The 13,076-nt window shown below is 40.2% G+C and overlaps 1 protein-coding gene and 1 long non-coding RNA gene across 7 annotated transcripts in view; one reads left to right on the top strand and one right to left on the bottom strand.

Moving 5' to 3' along the window:
* Positions 1 to 11,706: 11,706 nt before the first annotated feature.
* On the bottom strand, positions 11,707 to 13,064 carry LOC111747289. The gene is made up of 2 exons (XR_002783493.1): positions 12,928 to 13,064; positions 11,707 to 12,210 (listed from the first exon to the last, which is right to left on the bottom strand). It is a non-coding gene; the product is annotated as an uncharacterized LOC111747289 (long non-coding RNA).
* ZC3H11A (zinc finger CCCH-type containing 11A) overlaps positions 12,038 to 13,076 on the top strand; it is a 35,980-nt gene continuing 34,941 nt past the window's right edge. For 2 of the 6 annotated variants that reach the window (XM_011373035.2, XM_011373039.2), the window contains exon 1: positions 12,142 to 12,268. The gene's annotated coding sequence lies outside the window, so the exon portion shown is untranslated. Of the gene's footprint in view, positions 12,288 to 13,076 lie in introns of all 6 variants that reach the window. The other 4 variants (XM_011373037.2, XM_011373040.2, XM_023538324.1 and 1 more) reach the window with 4 other exon arrangements.

The following is a 13,076-nucleotide window of genomic DNA, read 5'->3' as shown; positions in this document are numbered from 1 at the left end:
TTTTTTTGTATCTTAAGACCCATTAGGTTACATTGTTTTTGTGCCTGGGAATATCAAGTAGTTCTTAAAACAAACAAATAATTAATTAATTAATCTTTAATTGACTCCCAGAAGCCTGTGTAAGGGAGAGAGCCTGTTTTATGCCTTTTCACAGTTTCTCTTAGCCTATGTTCAGGTCTGGATTCTCTAACTGCTCAGATGCAAGAAAGAAAGGCAGATGATGAGGGAAGAGACGACTCTCCATGTATTAGTCAGTCAATCAAATTCAATCAGCAGACCCTACCAACACTGGATAAGTCATCTAATGCTCACTCTCCCATGTGATACTTTGGCAATACATCAGTGGGTCTGAGTGTTTAGATAGACAGCTCCTGATGGATCCCTCCTGCAGCCTTGGTGTGTGGCTGAGCAGTCTGAAGCCCCCTAACACGCTCTTTATATCACACTTCTCCAAGCACTGAGGCAGGCATTTTCATAAATGTTATCTCAATTCATGGACAAAGATTTGTCTGGGTGCCAATTTGGGGCCCTAGAGGACCCTGGGCTACTTCATAATTGAAAAATCTGCTTGGTCTAAAATGAAAGTTGATAGTCAGCATGTATAGTGGTCTGGGATTTACTTTATTTTATTTTACCATTCTTATCATTTCAAATGCTTGAATCTCTTAATTTTGGAAAAAGGCTCTACTTTCAGCTCACGGTTCTCCAGCAAACCTCTGCCTTGGGCAGAGTCCGTATTCTCAACAGCCTTCCTAACATCCTTATATGCCTGCTATCTAAGGGAAAACCAAAAATGCAAAGTCCAATAAAGAGGATTTCTATATCTGTGCCATATTGTCATCATGTCCTGCTGTGGACTGAATGTCTCTGTTTCCTTAAAACTCGTGTGGTAAAACCTAAACCTCATTTTGATGATATTTGGCCTTTGGGAAGTGATTGGGCTGTGAGGGTGATGTCCTCATGATGGGATTAGTGCCCTTCAGAAACAACTCCCTCACCCCTTCTACCACCTGAGGACAGACCAAGAAGGCCCTTACCAGACACTGAATCTTCCAGTGCCTTGATTTTGGACTTCCCATCCTCCAGAACTGTGAGGAACAAATGTTTATTGTTTATAAGTCAGCCAGCCAGTCTATTGGTATTCTGTTAAAGCAACCCAAACTGACTAAAGTCCCATCTTAATACTCAAAATAAAACCCTCAGTCACAAATGCCCAGGACTTCCTTCTTTCTCCCACATGGCTGAAGTCTTCACAACAACTGTGATATAGAACAGGGGTATGAAAGTTATTTAAACTTTCATTCATTCAGCAAATACATAGTGCGTACTCTGTACTAGATACTTTCCTAGGCTCTGGGGACAAAACTGTGAATAAGACAGATAATCACTGTGCCCTTAATGAGCATACAATCTAGTTGGGAGACAGATAACTAACAAACAAAGTAATTACAAGTTGCGACAAGTACTACAGTGCCATGAAGGAAATGAGAGATCGTGAGATGGGGTAACTAGGGAAGCCACTTTAGATAGAGTAGTGAGAGAAGGCCTCTCTGAGTGGGGGAACTGTGAGCTAAGGCCTGAAGGATGAAAAGGAGCTGTCCAGGAAGAGCATTCCAGAAGGACTCACGAAGGCCCAAAGCAGAAAGGGTCTCAGTGTGCTTGAGGAATAGAATGGAGGCCAGTGTGGCTGGAGTGTAGTATGAAGGAGAATGACGAAAAAGGAGGATGGAGACGGGGCCCTGTCAGGCAGCACCTTTAGGCCACAAAAAGATCTCTGGATCTGGGTTTTATTATAATTGTCACAAGAAGCCATTTAAGGGTTTTGAGCAGGAGATGATCTGATTTCTGTTTTTAAAACTGCTGTACAGAGAATGTACTAAAAGGGGATAAGAGTATAAGGAAGCAGGAGAACTGGTCAGGGGGCTTAAGCAGCCATCTGGGAGAGACATAATGGTGGCTCAGACTGGGGTTAAGGCTGTGGATGTGGAGAGAAGTAAATAGGTTTGAGATGTATGTTGGAGGTAGAACTGATAAACTTTAGAACACATTGAGAATTGCTTCTGGATTTGGGACCTAAGCAATTAGATAATGAGCAGATGGTGTGTCATTTACTGAGATGAGGAAGACTGAAGAGAAACAGGTTTGGAAGTGGGGACTTAAAAGCTCTGCTTTGGGTATGTTATGTTTGAGATACTATAAGACAGCCAAGTAGAGTTGTCGAGTAGATAATGAGATGAAAAGTTTGGAGTCGTGAACCCATAGACAGTATTTAAAGCCATGGAAGGAGAAGTAGTCTCCTAGGGAGAGAACCAGTATAGAGGAAAGGGGATGCAGTTTCCAGACCTGAGGTGCTCACATTTAAAAGATGAAGGAAGAGCCGGGGAAAAAAAAGACTGAGAGCCTGATACTATAGTGGGGAGACCAGGACAGTATGTTGTCACAGAAGCCATGTGAAAAGAGTATTTCCAAGATGGAGTGGTCATCCATGGCCAATGATGCTGAGAGGTTGAGTGAGAAGGGCCATGGACACATTCTTGGATTTGCCAACATGGAGGACAGAGTGACTTCAGTTTCTCCACCAGCAAAGTGTATTGTTCTGAGAATTATAGATCATAGAGAATTTATATCCAAGACCTCATCAGCCTGAGTTTAAGTGATTTTACTTTTGCAGTAATACTCTAAAAGTGAGTCTAGTAAACTTTAATGTTTACTAGAATCACCTAGAGGTGGGCTTTTTAAAATACTGTTTTTCTGACTCAGCATGCCTGAGAATTTGTGTTCCTAACAACATTCCAGGTGTTGCTAAGCCTACACCTCTTTGACAAATAGGTTACCTTCTGCTCTTATTTTTGAGACTCCCCATGGCCTATATGTCCATGAATAGCCCTGGTTACTGCTTGCTGCTTCAGCCCAATGATGTAAAAGAAGCTAAAGTACCATTTGAGCTAAGCCCTGCAATACTTAGTCCCAAAAAGCCCCTCAGAGATGCCTCTCTGACTGAGTCACCCATGCCTGCTAGCCTCTATACCAGTCATGGGCAGCCAGGCACTTGCTGCCACTGCTAATAATGAAACCACAGATCCACCACTCAGTAGAGTTTGAAATCTTGCTAACAGCACTGTTTCTATTTCTTGGCTTAAATCCCAGAAGTCCTGAAGAAATAAAACTCTAGTCTATTGACTCCTAAAGGCCTGAATTATGCCTCTATGTTTCCCAAGATAGTAAAATTTGAGTGAAATGAAAGAGAATATATCCATCTTCATTAAACTCAGTTAGAGCTGTCCCACAGCAAAGGTGCCTGGCTCTCCAAGTGGATCAGCTCACTCACCTCACACACGTACATTCCTCCAGAGTCACTTCCTTCTACCCCTACCTCAACTCACATGCAAGGGAACATACACTGTTACAGGGGCTCCCCCATAGGTCCTTTAGTTGAGTCTATGTCACTGGCCCCCCAATCCATTTTCACTTATAGAGATTTTCCTCTTGGGAAACTGATTGTCCTTTCCTGAAATCTAACTTTTGCTGGATATTCCTAACCTATCAGTCATGTTTTTATAGCCAGGATTCTCATTCCCTCTGTTTTGTGCAATGGTAAGCTTACGAATAAATTTGTGGCTGCAAAAAGATACAAGGGATTCTACCAGAATACACCAAACTATAGCAACCAAGTCCCAAAAGCAAAAAGATGCATTGAGGAAGGGGCATTGTTAAACATCTTTCAGCAAGAGCTCAAGGCCCTGCACAGGCCTGTAAAACATAGCACATACATGGAACGGATGTTCAACAGATGATAGCTGTTACTATTATTGCCTGTTTCTGCCCTATAAACTCATCCTTCTCCCCAAACTAGTTTCTCCTCAGGCTTTTTCTACTCATCCCAGGGCCTCAGACCTAATCTTAGCCATCATTTCTTCACACCCAGATGACTCCCAACTTCTGACTATTTAATCTCTCTTCCTCAGCATCTCTGTTCCTCCCACCCCACCCCATCCCTTGTCCATTTTGTCATGTCATTCCTTTGCACAAGAAACAATGGTTCCCTACTTGAAGTCATCCAAACTCCTCTCCCTGGCCTTTAAACTCTGCTCCCTTATCTATCCAATCTCAGCATTTACTCCTCCAAATTCATACAAACACATATTGAATGCCTTCAGGCACTGGGCCTCTGAAGATGAGCAAGACATCGCTGTTCTCAATGAGGGACATATAGAAAGAAGCAAATGAGCCACAAGCTAATCCCTTAACCATGTGACAAGGCACAGGCTGCTGGAATCCAGAAGTAACCAGTCAGTAGAATATTTGAAGGTGGAGAAGAGGCGTGTTAAGCAGAAGAAACTACATGAGCAAAAAGCACAGGGGCTTGAGAAGTAAGACATGTTCAGGTTACTGAAGGTCATTCCACATTAAAGAGCAAAGAACTAAAGGGGACAGAGTGATAAATTTTCAGGACGAATAGGTAGGCAAGAGTAAGATTTGGAATATTAGTAGATATTAATAGAAACTTATAATTTATCCTAAAGGTGATGAACAATATCTAAAGGATTTTCAAAAAGGGAGTAAATTTTAATTTTACTATATAGATTTGCAATTGTTCTGATTCATAAATAAGTCCAAGTCAAGGGATGTGTTTACAATGTGTTTTAAAGATCTTACAATACAGAGAGATCACGTGTTTGTGGACATGGATGAAAAGCTAAGAAGGATGACTAGTATAGTTTCTGGTTATTATACTGTATATATAGGGGTCCATCCTGTATAAAACAATATTTAGCCAGCCTATCAGGGAAAAACTAAAGCCATTACTCGTATAACCTCCCTTCATTTTGCATAATACTGTGTATCTGCAAAGAATCAATATTAATTCATACATCACTATGATGGACAACCTTGAAGAAGCAAGAAAGCTTCCAGTCAATATAGGATACTCCAAGTGAATTATGACTCTTCTCATAAGCTGGATCTAAATTATATGAATTGAAAATATTTTGAGTAGCTGTATACACAAACATGGTATAAAAGTCAAACACTATAAACCAGTGAAAAATGAACTGCTTCCCATGCCACCTAGTAGTATCTCCTGCCCACCTTGTCCCTCCATAAAGGCAACTACTGTTCAGATCTCTTCTAAACTCGTCTAGAGATCTTCTGTCATATACAGATTGTCATGTCATGTCATTCCTTTGCACAAGAAAAAATTATTCCCTACTTGTAATCATCCAAACTCCTCTTCCTGGCCTTTAAATCCTGCTCTCTTATCTATCCAATCTCAACATTTACTCCCAGAATAGATATTCTATTATATACAGGTAATATTTTCTAGTGCTTGCACATGTTAATACACTGAGGTATACAGTACAAAGCACATCATTCTTCTTCATGGTAGCATAGAACTTTATTGTATGGCTATACTCCTTTGTATTCAGCATTATAGTAGTGACAGGCATTTAGATTGTATCATATCCACATACATATGTCATTTTCGCTCATGTGTGAACACAAGTACAGGATAAACTTCTAGATGTGGAATGCTGGATCAAAATGTAGAAGTTTTTTTAAAACTTATTTTTATATAATAAAAGTAATACATAAATACAACAGAATTTGAATTAGTACAAAAAAAAATACAATAAAAGGTCTCCTTTCCACTTCAGACTTCTATCTCCACTATGCTTAGTTAACCACTGTTAATAGATTCTCTAGAAAATGTTTTATGCAAAAGCAAGTGTGAGTGTGCGTGTGTGTGTTGTTTAGATTTTACTTGCATTTTAGAAAGAGAAATTAGTTTGGAAAGTAGGCTAAAGAAAGGGTAAGACAGCAAACTGAAGAAGAGGCTGTGGCAGCAATCTAGAAAATAAGCAACAAGTGATAAAGGCCTCAACTAAACAGGAGCAGTGGGAATGAAAAAGAAAAATGTAGATTCAAGGGATATTTAGAAGGTAAAGTCAATAGGATTTCATAAGTATTTGATGGTGGAAGATGAGGAAAAGAAAGGAGTCCTCATTAACTCTCCGACTTCTGACCCCAGTAACTAGATGAAAGGTGGGTGGTGCCATCCACTGAGACAAAAACTTCAGGAGAAGAAAGAAGTGTTGGAGACAAGTGATAATTTTAGTTTTGGGTATGCTGAATTTAAAGTGCCTCTGAAACATTCAACTGAAGATCCTATAGGCAATTAGACAGAGATCTGAGTCAGAGATACAGATCTGAGAGTCACCACATGGAATTAATTCATAGTCAAAACCAAGGAAATGGAGGAAATAACCCAGAAAGGGAAAATAGAGTGAGAAACAATGAGGGCTGAGAAGTGAATCCTGGGGAACATCAACAGTTAAGTGAGGGATAGAGAAAGAACCTGCAAAGGAACTAGAGAACTGGCAGTCAGAGAATTTGAAAGGGCACCAAGATAGAATTTTGTTTGTTGAACCATGGGAGGGGGAGTTTTTAAAAAAAAAAGAGAAAATGGTGAATGAAGGCCAATGTTTGCATAATGATTTGGAGTTGGACAGATCTTGATGTGACTCTTGACTTCGCCACTTACCTGCAATGACACTTTGGACACATCGTTAGAACATTACAAGCATTTGCAAAAAGAAGTTAATAATATTACTTATCTAATAGAGTTACCATGAAGATTCATTTGTATGTAAAGCTGTTAGCACAGTGCCTGGCACATAAAAAACTATCGATAAATGCTGGTTAATAATAAGAGAAAAAATAAGCACTGAAAAGGATGCATCTAATTTAAAACTAACACTCCTACCACAGTAATTTCAGAGAAGCCGTGAGGATATAAATCCAAATGAAATATATTGAAGAGTATATGAGAGGTGAAAAAGTCGCCAACAAACTTGGCAATAATGATAAGTTGGGAAATTAGGTGTGCCAGAGGACAACAAAGAATTGAGCATAATGCCCCACGCCACTTTTTTTTTTTTTTAATCAATGAAGGAATCATATATGTTACTAGGCTTTGGGAAACAACCAGAGAGAGAGACAAGTTAAAAATACAGGAGACAGAGGGGATGATGGCTAGGATCAAGAAGGGACCACTCTTCGATGCTTCCATTGATTCTTCACTGTGGTTACTCCTGCCCAACATCACCTCCAATTCAACCTTTCTGAAATACAGCTTTGCAAATGTCACATCTTTTACCTCTTTGTCCCTGTTCCAAAGCCTTCAAGGAATATTTATTGTCCAAAAAATATTATTTGAATGCCTTCCCAACATTCAAGACCCTCCATAATCTTGCTCCAACCTAGTTTTATGATGTTTATTCTTTCTATCATCTATGGACTCTTCTCTAGTCAAATTTCCTTCCTCACCCCTTTAAATGTCTCCCTAATATAGCTTCTTTCCTTGTCTTCACTTAACTTCTTACCTCTGTCCTATTTGAGGTCAATTTAAGTCTCACTACCTTCAGAAAATATTTCCTGAAACTGCACAATTCACTGACTGCCTCTTCCTTTCTAACTCTCCTAGACCCAAGTGGAAGTTGCAACGCACCCCCCCAAGTGATTTTTGTGTGTGTGTTTTGTTTTATTTGAGCTAGCTTCCAAATTTACAAATCAGAAATTTTCACATAAAAATTTCCAGCTTCTTTTGAAAAATTGAAAGATGTGGTGATACTGGGTCTATATTCCCTCCTGGCAAGAATGGGCTGGAGTTGAGTGGTCACAGCTGGCTCGTTAGCTAGGGCATGCACTCGAGTTTATGCCTGCCTCACAGTTCTCATATATACATGTGACTGGCTCATGTAAGCATTTGGGTTTGTAACCCCAAGTCTAAACTATGGCTGGACACATGGTATACACTACCTGGTAGTTATTGATCTTTATATTTATCATGTGTTCTAGAAAAAGTTCCACGTGGGCAGTTCCACATTTTATGCCTTTTGGGGATTTCTCACAATGCCTAGCACAAACACCTAAAAACATAGGAGAATACTTAGTGTAAGATAAAGGATGATGATGTCGATAATGAGAACCTAGTCTTTTTGTTAACTAACCACATCAGTCAAAAAAAAAACTACAGTTACCTCATTCCGAAATTAAATACCAAGAAAAAATATTCTATACAAGAAAGTTAAACTGCATAAGAAAGCGTTGGGAATGAAGATGGGAAGGTAGTACCAGGAAGGTTGACTTCAGTGACACGAGCCCAGGTCTTGTAGCTAGAGCAAGAAGTTTGTAATTTATCCATTGTAATTAGTGGGTATTTCTGATTTCTATCCAAAGCTTCTTGCTGGAAGACTCCATTAGTCCTTATTTCCTCACTCATGTCAGACAGCTGAGACCCAAAGGCTGAAAAAAAAAAGGATGATGGATAGTGGCGATGGACACTGGGTTGGAAAAAGAACTAGCTACTCATGTGGTGGTTACCTTTTCTCTAATGTAGGGAAGTACAAACAGGAGCTACTCCCAACCTGTGGAGCCCACAGAGGTGGCTAGAGCTTCAGGGTGAAGGATAGGCCAGGATCTGAATCCAGATCATATTACTCCATAGTCAACACACCCTACCACTACACAAAGAGAGAAGGATTTACCATGAAGCTAATGAAGCTTAAACTTGGGGCCCCTTGCACAAGTCTTCTTCAAGGCTCTGAGCAAGACCTTAGTAGCATGTTCATGTGGTCATTATAAAATTTGTAAAAGTAAGATATTTTAATAGCAAATGCCTAAGAGCCATATTTTGGGTTTGGGGTTTTTTTGTTTGTTTGTTTTTTGACTCAGACTCTCTCTAATACCTTTCCCTTGTTGGGCATTTTTGGGATCTGGCTAAGAAGAAGTTGAGATGGGATACAATTATTTTGGGTTATATTTATGTGGTTTACAGTCACTTTCATTAGAGTTAAATTATTGTTAGATATGCGGAGTTAGAAATGGCTTTCAAGAATACGCCTATTACCTACTGGGTAGATTCCTCTGGCATTATGACCCAAAGTCGTAGGGCCAGAGGTCATATCTTGATATAAGTGGCATATCTTGCTTGATATATATGGAAGAGAAACAAGATTAGAAATGTTTGGAGCCAGAAGCTGGTCTGTGAAAAGTTCTTCCAATCATCACACATGTAAAATTTTAAGTGGAGGATTTGGTTATCATTAACAAGCATCCAAGACAGACCTCAATGATCTCTGCCTCCTGTTATTCATGCCCTTATTCAGTCCCCTCCCACATTATGTCAGGGGTGCTCTGTGTGATAGTAGAATTTGGAAGAAGTGATATTGTATGTCACTTCTAAGGCTAGATTATAAAAAAGCGTTGCATTTACAGCTTCTGGCCTGGTATCTCTCTGTCTCTGTCTCTGTCTCTCTCTCTCTCTTGTGTGTGTCTCTCTCTCTCTCTCTCTCTCCCTCTCTCTCTCTCACACACACACACACACACACACACACACACACGCACACAGCCAGCTACCCATATTATGAGCGGCCCCATGGGGAGGCCAACCTGGGGAGAAATTGAAGTCTCTTGTTAACGGCTATATGAATAAGCTTGGAAACTAATCCTCTAGCCCCAGTCAAGCCTTCAGATGACTTGTAAACCTGGCTAACAATTTGATTACAACCTCATAAGAGACCCTGAGCCAGAACCACCCAGCTACGCTGCTCTCAATTTCCTAACCCACAAAATCTGTGAGATAAAAAATGTTTATTGTTTAAAGCCACTAAATTTTAGGATAATTTATTGTGTAGCAATAGATAACTACACATCTAGTAAAAATGGCAATTCTTGCCTGGTCAGGAATATATTCAATAATCCAATAATAATTCAACAAAGTCCTAGTGCTTATACACATAAGAAATTTGATAGAATTTTCATAACATTATCAATAAGTTATGGAGTTGAAAATTTCCTAAACTATCATTGATAAAATTATTTTTATTAAAGATATCAGAGGAGTGATTTATTTATTGTTTATAGAGAATTTTACAAAATTGTTGTCATATGAAGAGGCAAAAAGTATGCAGCTAAATATATAAAAATGTATTATGGAGGCTTATAGATTTATTAGTAAAAATGTGACTTTTTGAATTTATATGATACGAAGTTGGTTTTTAATATGTAATTTGTTGTCATCTCCTCTCTTATAAATGAATATTCATTTTTGAATTAATTTTGTCTCAATAATTTTGTATTCTTTTTCTAGTGGACTTATAAAACCTTTGCTCTCACATTAGCTATCATAAAATCTTGTCAAATTTTTACTGAAGAGGTCTAGAGCTTGTTTGAAATTCATTTAGATTCAAGGTGGGGTTTGAGTAGGAGGAATCTGGCATTGTGCCCTTGCTCTAAATACTTTATGCCCTTATAACATGGAAGCCCACATCCACCCCTAAGAATTCTGTTTGTGTACATTGGGGGGATCCCCATGGGTACTCTTCCCTGGCCTTTGGAGGATATCCTGACTAGTTCTCCTTCCTTTTAATAGCCTCAGGCTTTTAACTTCTGCCCTCTTCAATGTCTGTATTACGCTATTAGTTTTATTTTTCCCCCTTAGGAGAGACTAATAAAAACTGAAACATGATTATTTCCATCAAAGAGGAACTGGTGAAACTTATTGTAAAACAGCTTTATTATGATATGGGTTAAAAATAATATGGTAAGTCTCTAAGCACTGATGACCATTAAAAGATATTAGAAATAAATTGGAAAATTAAAAAAAGCAAATTACAAAAAAAAATACTGTATTTCATTCATTTTAAGATGTGTATTCTTTCCAAATTTACCATCTCTGACCAATAGGCGCTATGAGTTTAATTGGCAGGGGGTTTTTTTCTTTCAGATGTCTGTGAAATAAGATGCATCTTACAATTATACCTTATATTTGGTGAACTCTAACCATACATAGCATACCAGTCAGACCAGGACTGCAGCTTGGAAAGCCCTAAACTGGAAAGCCTATCAGCTGTTTGGAAAGCCCTGTGTTAAACTGAAAAACTCAGGTATTGTAACAGACAGAAATTGGTTACCAGGAATCTGCTTGTTAGGTCTAGTTGATATGGCAATCACAGAGTTGTCATGTAAGACAGGGACTGGATCTAGTATTCTAATGTTGTGACTTCTCACTTTGAAAGAAGATAAAAGCCCAGGTGTAAGGAGACTCAGGACAGAGTCATGGGCTAGCTGGACTTCTTCACAAAGCCCAAGAGGAAATAAAAGGTGCCTGGAATCCCATCTGCTTTACCATCAAGAGTACCCTTTCTTAGTAACAGAACTGTATCCTTTAAAGCTCAGTAAAACGTTGCCACCTAAGCAGGTTCTGTTGACCCTCTAAGCCAGCGAGATTTTAGGCTCTTATTAATTTATCACCGTTTTATATTTAAGTATATTTGCACGCAAAAAAGTTAGAAAGAATATATGCTAAATTAATGAGAGTATTTCTCAGGAACGAGATTAATGAAGGCTTAAACTTTCTACTCTCTATATATCTGTATTATTTACATTTTTTGAAAACTATTCACATGTATTATTTTTATAAGTGGAGAAAAAAGGTAAAAACATTCAAATGGGAAAATACAGGTTAATGTTAATAATTAAGTCAGGAGGCCACACCTAACGTTCTTCCTTCTCATGCCGCAAACCTCATGAACTTTTTAGTGAGCTTGAATTTTATCCAATACAAAAATTTGTTTTAAGAAATTTAACTCCCTCGAAGCCAATTTCACTTCTTCAAATAAAAATAAATGCACAAATCCTTCAATATTGCATAGGAAAAGTAGTTTATTTCTAAATTGGATATCTACACGATTGGGATTATTTATTCATTAAGCAAACACTTCTGGTAAGAATAAACTGAGCGCCTATTGTCCAGTAGACACAGCTCTCGCGACTTTCTCGTTTGTTACCTTATTTAATGAAAAAAAAAACTTTTAAAAAAATCCAAAATAATAAAAATTAAATAAAACTTTTAAAAAAAATCAAAGATTCTTTCAAGAAACCCATAACTTTCTAAAACGCGTTCCGCGGAAAGAGCGGGCCCCAAAGGCTTAGCACCTCCCCTCTCACGTGACCCTGTGACCGAGGCCGCCATCTTACGCATCGCCTCATAGAGGAAACTACATCTCCCAGAATCCTTGCGCTTGCGTCGTGCTGGCACTTTTACCGCTCCGGTCTTAGAGCTGAGCCTGTAGCCGGGCGCCATCTTTGACGCTGGCAGTATTGGGTTTCTGCTGGTGGTGCTGCTGGGAGGACGGCGGACGGCAGCGACTAAGAAAGAAGAAAGACGTGGCAGCAAGCAGGAATCGGGGATAGTGTCGTCGTTTCGGTAAAGTTTCTGTTCTCTGGTAACTAGACCCGTTTTTTGATTCCCAGGTGGCTTGGGACCGGGGAAGTGGGGGAGAGGGCGAGGGGAGTGGCCGCGGCCTCCCCCCTCGCCCCTGGGTCGCGGCCTACCCCGGGAAGCCAGCGGGTCCTTCGGCCCCGCCGTAACAACACCCCTCCCCCCCCTCACCGCTGCCCTCGCCGGGGCGGGCCGGGAGTCCCGGATTCCCGTTCACGATTCTCGTCCACCCCACCCCCACCCCCACCCCAGCCCACCTCACCCGCCCACGGCGCCTGCTCCCTTCCCAGCCAATCGTCCTCCCCGCCCCCACATCCGGTGTTGGCGAAACTAGGAGCCCTGGGCAGGCCCCGAAAGCCTACTTGCTCCTGGACTGCTGGAGTCAGAACTGACACTAAATTGCTTTCTTCGGGGCCACGGTTTCCCTAGTTTAGCGGATCCCCCACGCCTAAATTAACCATAGTGCCAGGAGCTGAATTTACCTACTCTGATTCCTCTCCAGGGTCCCACTACTTTGGAGGTTTTCTCAAATCCACATACAGAAAGCCACCGACCTTATTCCGGTATCCTACACCCCTTTCCTCCCTTAATTACACTCCCACCCCCAGCCCTCATCATCGGATTCAAGAGCAACAGGGACTTACGTTCTCCTTGTAGGATTGATGAAACCGTAATGAAGAACACCCCCTAAACTCCCATAATCGGTGCGGATTCCGATGGGGAAGGCCCATATTGTTGACATCTTCCAGGCCTTGTTTCTGGACCTTGAGAAGGAGGCTGTGGAACTAGTGAT

The sequence above is a fragment of the Pteropus vampyrus genome, unplaced genomic scaffold (genome assembly GCF_000151845.1).
Source record: "Pteropus vampyrus isolate Shadow unplaced genomic scaffold, Pvam_2.0 Scaffold217, whole genome shotgun sequence".
Classification (NCBI taxonomy): Eukaryota; Metazoa; Chordata; class Mammalia; order Chiroptera; family Pteropodidae; genus Pteropus; species Pteropus vampyrus.
The sequence above is the reverse complement of the archived record's forward strand: the minus strand, read 5'-3'. Positions and strand labels throughout refer to the sequence as shown.